Here is a 9,275-nt window from a genome sequence, read left to right as displayed (position 1 = left end):
AATTGAAATTATAAAATATTTATTACCCAATTGATCCCGTTTTTTTTTTAAATTATTTATTTAAAAAAATCAAATGCTTTTCTTTTTAATAAAAATAACAATATACTAAGAAGTATTGGAAATCCAATTAAAGCCTCTACAAATTGAGTAGAATTTATTTTCATTTATAAGATTCGTTTAGATCTTTTAATTTTTTTTTTTTTAAATTACTTATAATACCAAATATTAATTGTTATTCTGAATAAATAAAAATTAAAAGTAATTAAATGTAATTATAATGTTTTCTTTGTGCAATAACGAATGTCTTGTTAATTTCTACATATTTTTCTAAAAAAAATTTCCTAATTAATCGTAGTAGATATTTCAAATCTAATTTTAATTTTAAACTCAAAATCTAACAATGCTTATAATATTATATGTAAAGATTATTTATTTATATATCGATATTTATTACAGTCATATATTAAAATAACTTTCAATTACTTTAATTACTTATAATATTTGGGTCAAATACAAGCATAAATTATAGATATAATTAACATCGCAAATTAAGCGAATAATTAAGTTAATTATTTAAGGAATAATAACTACATCTTTAATACGATTTCAATTTTCAATTATTATTTGATATTAAATATATGCGTATTTGTTTTGTAGCAAAAAAAAAAAAAAAAATGTTATATAATCAAGGAAACATCATTTTAACAATATTTCGTTGCATTAATGCTAGAATTGAAAGTATAATGGAAATTCGTATTAATTGGCAGCACGTAAGATCTATTTTTTTCCCTTCTTCTTTTTTTTCTGAACATCCGGCCAAGGAAAACCACGACAAAATAAGACATCCATAATATTGTGACAAGTATAATATGCATCATTTACTGCTTCTTCATTGAAGATATCCATGCTAAATTTCGCCTTTCCACCACCAGACTTTGAGCTTTTCGAGGCCTTTTTTTGACCCTTCCTTTTACCCTTACCACTATTGCCATTTTTTTCGTTTTTACCATTTTTCTTACTCGTCGACTTTTTTCGACCTTTTTTCGGCATTTTACTTAACGATTACTTTCTGAAATACAAGAAAAATTTATTGTTTATAGGCTAATGCATTTTGAAGAAGCATATTATAATTAATTTTTTTTTTTTGTTTTTAATAAAATAAGTCGAATAACTTTTTATTTAATGGTTTGATAGTTATCGGAACACATACAACATTTATAATTAATATTAAAACAATAGATAATAGTTGTATATTGTAAGAACTTTTTTTTTTTTTTTAGTTTATAAAGGTCGGTATTGAAGTTTAAATTGAAAAGAATACAATTACTGATATCAAATTTTTCCTAAAATTACAATGCTAAAGATTTTTCTCGATGATTAAACTTGATAAAAAATTCAGAAATATTTGATAACTGATTTTTACAAAAAAAATAATTTAATACAATGAAAACTCACGGTAGGTTTATGTGCCATAATATATACATGAATTTATTATCGATTTAGTATTTGTAATTATCTCATTTCTAAATCACATTCTACACAAATAAATTGTGAAAAATATTCATTGATTACAATAGATAAATGATGAATGAATAAATGAAAATCATTATAAATACAATAAGAGACAGTCAAGCTTTTATTTGAAATAGCTTGGATTACTATGCATTAGTTATCGTTTTAGACAATAAAAATAAATTTATGGCACTCTTACGCCTTACAAAAATATATTAAATATTAAAATCTTTTACTAAGGTCGTTTGTCACGGTACATAAGATCTTGCGAGCTCATTGGCGATTTCTCCTATTGTTGATTACCTATTTTTTCAAAAAAAATTTACTTGCTAGGTACATTTTTATTCTGCCGTGTGCCATTTAAATTTTACACACAGTCGCAGATGTACTGGTCGAAAGCGATCGTAAACTAGTTGAATTTTTCAGCATGTTCGCAGCGTTTTTGTGATAGATATTTTACATTCGTCATTTTCAAAACTGAAAATAGCGGAAAATTTGACGTCTCTGTTGTATTCTGTTGTGAGTCTGAAGTTTTATTACATTTTGCAGTCGTATTTTCAGCTATGCTCACAACAATCATCGAATGATATTCGCTATCATTAAGATTGTAAAATAATTTTTCATATTGCAAAATGAATATAATGGCAAATAATAAATTTAATCTAATTACTTTCAAAATTATTCATTTTTCAATTTTATCATTTTAATTGTAAATATAGTTAAGATAGATAATTACAAATTTCTATCATTCTATTTCCATATATTTTTATATTGTAGTAGTAAGTAACTTTTAATACATGAAAAGGAATGCAATGACAAATAGTTAAATATTTTAAATATCTTAACAAATTATCAAATCAGAATGACATAATATGTAAGTATATTAAATTTTTATAAAATTACAAAATTTATTTAATTTTATGAATAGAAATTCTTTAATTTAGTATAATTTTATATTGATATTGTCATTCAAATATTTATTTACATATAATGTCTGCTAATTATAATTGAAATAATTATTTTAGGCATGTTTTTGATTTGATTGCGTGATCGTGACAATAATACGAGCTATCCGCATTATTTTTTTTTTTTTTTTGTATTGAAACAAGTTTTTGAGATAAAGTGAATTATTTAAACTTTACATGTAATTGGAAAAAGTGAAAAAATAGAGAAAAATTTCATAATTATTGTAGTTTTATATTATGGGAGTAAAATAAAAGAGATTTTATCATTTTCATTAAGTGCTTTTGTAAATAAGAAACTTGAAAAACACAGTAGAATAATATATAATACAATTATATTATATACTCGAACATAGATATGAAACTTTGTATTGAACAATAATAAAAATGTCCACTGATTAATCCGTCGATATTAACACTATTTGTTGAACTGTACATGCATACACCCAATTTACATATTCTAATCAACATTAATGTGTCATTTTAGAAATTGCTATTAAATATTTTTGATGTTAAGTAAATTGTTTATAATTAACATTAATTCGTCAATATGTTTTCATTTAAAATACTCGACTACAACTCATTCTTTAGGCCTTATTGTTCATTAATAATATATTATTTATTAATATTAGCTGGCCACATTACAGTATTATTATAGGCTATAAATTATTATGTAAAAACAATTTAAATCAACCATTTTAATAAAAAATTTAATTATTAGAAATTTTAAGAAATGTTTAAAGTAATATGATAATTCTTTTATTGAAAAAAATATATAAATTGATAATCAATGATTTACATACAGTTGACAAAAATCTACAATTTTTATATTAATATTTTGAAATACATGATAATAATTTAAGTTTCCCAAAGCAAATAATTAATCCGAAAAATCTATAATAAATTGAATGTAACATTATAAAAAAAAAAAAAAAAACAGTATTGTTTATCGGATTCGAGAAAATCATGAAAAATAATTAATTGATATTCTTGCTTAATAATTATAATAAAAGCTATTTTCTGAAAATCTCACTTTCGTACTATATAAAAAATAACTTTTTAATAACATAAAATAAAGATAAACGAACACCATATAAACAAAAAACAATAATTTTTATTTCAAAAGTTTTGATGAAATTACTGTAACATTATGTATATTAAATAAATAGGTCTTGTCATCTTGGAAATAATGGTATAACTTTTATAGTACATCCTATTATCGTAAATTTGCTTAACTATACTTATACATACTTTGGTTGTAAATGAGACTCTTTAAAGCATTTAACTCAATGTATACAGCAAAATTCATTAAAATCATAATGCACATATTAATTTCTCTTCTTAATACTCATTTTTTTCAAATAACAATATGCATTGTATTGTTATACACATTGGTTATTATCGTTGTACGAATTATTGCTTTGATATTTATAAAATTATGAAAATTATCTTTACATGTTTTAACAATCTAAGAAACAAAACGTTGGATTAATCTATAACATCAATTTTATATTTATAAGTTGCAACATATAATTATCTACCGATATTTAAATAATAAATAAAGTTAATATATAATTATTATATTTATTTATGTCAATCTAGAATAATCTAAATTATTAAATATAATGGAGCAATGCTTTGTAAAAAAAAATTGTACAAAGCATACATTGACTAATTTGTCAGATTATATCCCAAAAGACTACATAAAGTAATGATTTTTTTTAATTAATTTTATTGTTATAATATTTTATCGTTTTATCATTTTACATACAATACTGTTATATTTTGTTAAATTCGTTGTTAAAATACTGTAAATATGAAAAAATCTTTTCTTTTTGGTTTCATAATTACATGGCAAATTATAAATGCATAGGATAGAATTCTATATTTAACTATATATTTCTATATATATATATATATATATAATATACACGATGTGTTGAAATTTTTTTGTTAAAATTGATCTTACTCAAGCATATACTGAAAATTATAATTTCAAATCTATGAAATGTTTAATAATTATTACTATCAAATAAATTATAATTTGAAATAAATTTCCATGTAAAATTTTATTCATACTTATTAAATTATTAGATTAATTTACTAAATTAATTAATTCACAATATTAAGTATATATATATTTTTTTTTGTAAATTCGGTGTGACGAAGCTCAAATAATTTGATTGTACATACTGTACTTTAATAATTGGAAATAAATATTCAGCAAGAAAAGAAAATTATATTCTATCAGCCAAAATTCTTCGAACGTGTTATGAGTATAAGATTAATAGTTCAAATATATGTAATGAGAATAATAATTTATTATTAAAGACAATATGAAATAAAAACTTACGATTCTTTGCAACACCAATAAACAACATGGATAATAATCGTCATCGAGCTTCGGAATTAATGCTACTCGAAAGTAATATTAATTAATGTATTAATTAAATAATAAATTGTTAAAATTTATGAATTAGAACTTGTCAGGTGCTGGACAAAATATAATCCAAACGTTAAATGGCGTAAGAGTAAGCAGCATCGGTTATATTAATGTATATAAGTTATCATTGTTAAATCGATAAATGACGCTTTTGCATGGATTGCTACGAGCTATATAATAACAATAACAATACATTAAATATTCCAATTTTTATTGCAAACTAGCTGCATAAATTTTAGAGATATAATTATAAAATCGTTTGCTATTCAACTACCAAAAAATTGCTTATAAATTAAAATTTATTTTTTAACTTAAATTAATATATATATATATATATATATATATATATATATATATGCAATATGAATTATATATCATTACACTTATGAATTATTAACCAATACAGTTATCCATTATATTATTTTATTGCAAACAAACAAAAATTATTTATAATTTATTTAAAAAATTTATAATATAATTTGAATCTTTAAAACACTTGTACGATCGAAACAATTGTAAAATAATATTCATCGATCAAAGCTAATTTTGCTGATAAAATGTTGCGAAAATGCTATGTATTATAAAGAATTATAGCATTAGGGTGTAAAAATAAGAATTTTACACGTATTATTGTAAAACAATCAGCAAATAACGCATTTTAATTGTTCTATACGCTTAACCTATATACTCATTTACAGCGAAACAAGCAAATTTTTTTGTCAATAAAGCAAATACTGCTCTCGGTTAGATTTTTTTTCATTATAATACTCAATACATTTAAACTTGTCTTATTTTTTAATATTCAAAAATAGTTGGATTCCATATATTATATATGCTAATACAAAATATTATTTTGATGAAAATGACGCAATAATTTAAGCTCCACGTCTAATAATAAATTATGCTCTTTAACGTATTCAGACTCATTACAATACTTACAACTCTTTATTAGATTGAATATTCATAAGGTGCATATATGTCTGAAAAAAAAAACACTTGTTTGAAAATCAAAAGTTTTTAAATAAAATTGCCACTGTTTAATAACGTCATAATTAACATTGTAATTAAACTTACTTGAATTGAGAAAAGCAATAAATTATGATATATATGTTTTGAGGAATATTAAAAGTTTTTCTATAATAATAATAGGATTGGATAGTGGATTGAAAATAGTCATTTTTAGGTCGAAGTTATTTTTAGGGTTACTAGAAACTTCGCAGACTTTTACTTTGTACGTATATAGCGAGTGATCGTAGCCATCGGTTTCATAGTTATCGATTGTAATTTCAAAATAGGTGAAATTTTGATAATCGTGCTTTCAAATTCACTTGAGATGAGACGAAAAAAGAAATTGTTTGTATTGTTGATGCGACATGAAATTAAACATAGAATATTAAAGGAAAGGAAAAATTTTTTTAATCGTAAGCCTAAATTAAGCTGTGTTTACAAAAATGAATTCATTTTGTTTAAGTAAACTACATATTCTGTGAGCAATATAATTTCTCTGAACATAACTTAAAGTTAACGTCATTGAAAACTTTCAAAAGCGTTTAAGGTGAAAGAGAGCAGCTAGTTATTCCATACCTTTTTACAGATTCGAATTTACATTTGAAAATAAAATCTTGTTAACAAATAATTTAGCAATGACTACGGTCAATTAATTTGTAAATTTTGCACAATTACGATATGAAATTTCACATTTTTACAGAGTATTTTGTATATTACCGCTTTCTACTACTAGCATAATTTAACACAATATTTAGTACAATAAATTATTGATTATTCGAAGCAGGTTAGTCGAGCAAATAATCATTCATTTTTAAATATCATACCCCCCCCCCCACCCCACCCCACCCCTCCCTCCCTCCCTCCCAATACACTGTAATTACTTTACGTCTGTCAAATATAATTTCAGATTAAGATGTAATCGCGGATGGTAGGAAAAAAGAAAGTATAATGAAATTTAATTTTAAGTAACAAAAATATTGACAGATTTACGTATAAATAGAAAAATTATATGACACAATAAGTAATCGAATATGAGCGATTCATACTTAAAAAAAAAAATTACACTTTATTGCTATTGTAAATGAAAGCATAAAATACTTTAATTTAAAAATTGTAATTGTAATTGTGAAAGGGTCAGTATAAGATTGTTTAAATAATAAGTCATAATATAGCAATAAGATTCAATTATAAACAAAAATCGTTTCTGATATTATTATATCTCATTAATTTGCAATATAGTATTCTTATAAGATTCCTCAACAAGCGAAAAAGATAAATATATTTTAAAGATATAATAATTACTGTTACAACAAATAGCATAAAGTAAACGAAGAAAATTTTAGTGAAGAAATATTTGTTTGTTTATGGTATTTAATCTAGTATGGCATTAAACGTTCAATCATTATCATAAAATTTGAAATTACACACGTAAAATACTAAAAATATTTTAAAGCGTTGGAAAACAAAATACTTTAGGAATTATTTGTTTAAAAACATAAGAAGAAAGCAATTAAGGGAGAATTACCTAATTGTATAATAAAGTACCTATCCTTTGCCTACAGTTATTGTTATTTAGTAACAATACTACAATATCATTAATTACTAAGATAATATCAAATAATAATTAAGAAATAGAATATGGAGTAGTCGGTGCTCATAAATTTAGTGAAGAAGATTCAAGACATTTTACCATGAAATAATGAACATTTTTAATCTACATTAAGTAAATAATAATAATAATAATAATAATAATAATAATAATAACCATAAAGATAACAACGATAATGATAATAAAATTTCAAACTGTATTTTTGAAAGAAATAGCAAATTGAATTTTTAGTTGGTATTTCATAAGCGTTTTTATTTGTACCCATTTTATAAATAATAAATGAATGACTGTTTTAATATATATATATATATATATATATTGTATACAAAACTTTAAAGTAATTTTAAATTATTGAACGAATTGTTGCACGTTAGATAGAGTATACAGTATATTATCTATTATATTATATTTTTTGTATCAATTAAAGCAGTATAATTTGTCTTATAATAATCGGAAAATTTATTTCTTTGTGTGTGTGCGTGTGCGTGTTCGTGTGTTTGTCTACTATTGGATATATTTTTTTGTAACAACTATTAACGTAGTCTTACTTTAATAATTATATATATTTTTATATAGCTTAAGAACATATAAAACATCAGGTTTGTCTTATTGAAACTAACATTAATCATAAACTAATTGTATACATCATAATATCGATTACTTACACAGAGAAGTTAATTTTTCTTTTTAATATAAGAAGGTTAAAAGAAATATTTAAAAAAAAAAATAAAGTCGAAAATATGAAGTTTATAAGATAGCGTGATTAAAAATAAAAATTATGAAAAAGTCGCGCAGGTTTTATAATTAGCACAAACGAACTATATTTTCCTATATATTGTCGATAAATATATAAGATGCCTATATTATGTAGTATTTACTAAATAAGTAGTTAAAAAAAAAAAAATCCATTTGTACATTTAAATTATCGTGGGCTCGTTACACACTTACGAATATTTGCACGAATAGTCATTAAAATAAAAAATATAAATAATCTTCATAATACGTGCACATCTGTGATATTTGAAACTGATGCGAATGAAGGGGTAAGGGACTTTTTATTGTATGGAAATAACTTACTCGGTGCCGCGTTATATGCAAAAATATGCAAAATTACGTATTACAAAATGAAGAATTGGCGTTGAGTTCACCGCATGAAGTCAATCAAATTTGGCAATTTGTATTGGCAAATTGTCTAATAATGCGAAAAGCAATATAATTTAAGAGCCCACTCATCAATCAATTGAATTTGTCGACGAAATATCTAAAGCCTGATGATCCCATCGCCCATATGTCCCCTAATTTATAAAATGTATAAAACATTGGTACGAGTCATCTGGCATTTAAATATAGCTCCCATTGTGTGCCGTCATCGCGTTATTTATAATTATATTTCAAATTGATAAGGACACAGAATCCAGATGGAGTCCTGCATAGCGGGAAAGACTTGGAGCAATCCCGCCTAATGTTGATGGCCGGGATCGGCGAATTCGATTTGCTCATTTCGGCAACTCTGAATCGACGAAGCTCGATGAGGATCGACCCGTTAAAGTAGAAACGGTGGAAACAGCAGCAGCAGCAGCAGCAGCAGCAGCAGCAGCAGCAGCAGCAGCGACGAATTCTCGCCGTCGGCACAAATGCGCGGGAGGAGAGATTCGAGGATTGTCGATGGCAGTCGGTTGGGTGTCGGCCGCCAGTCGGCGCGAGGCGTTGTAGTTTCATTTTCTCGGTCTTCGACTCCTCG

This window comes from Ceratosolen solmsi, unplaced genomic scaffold, assembly GCF_000503995.2.
Source record: "Ceratosolen solmsi marchali unplaced genomic scaffold, CerSol_1.0 scaffold47, whole genome shotgun sequence".
NCBI lineage: Eukaryota > Metazoa > Arthropoda > Insecta > Hymenoptera > Agaonidae > Ceratosolen > Ceratosolen solmsi.
This window is presented reverse-complemented; position numbering follows the sequence as displayed.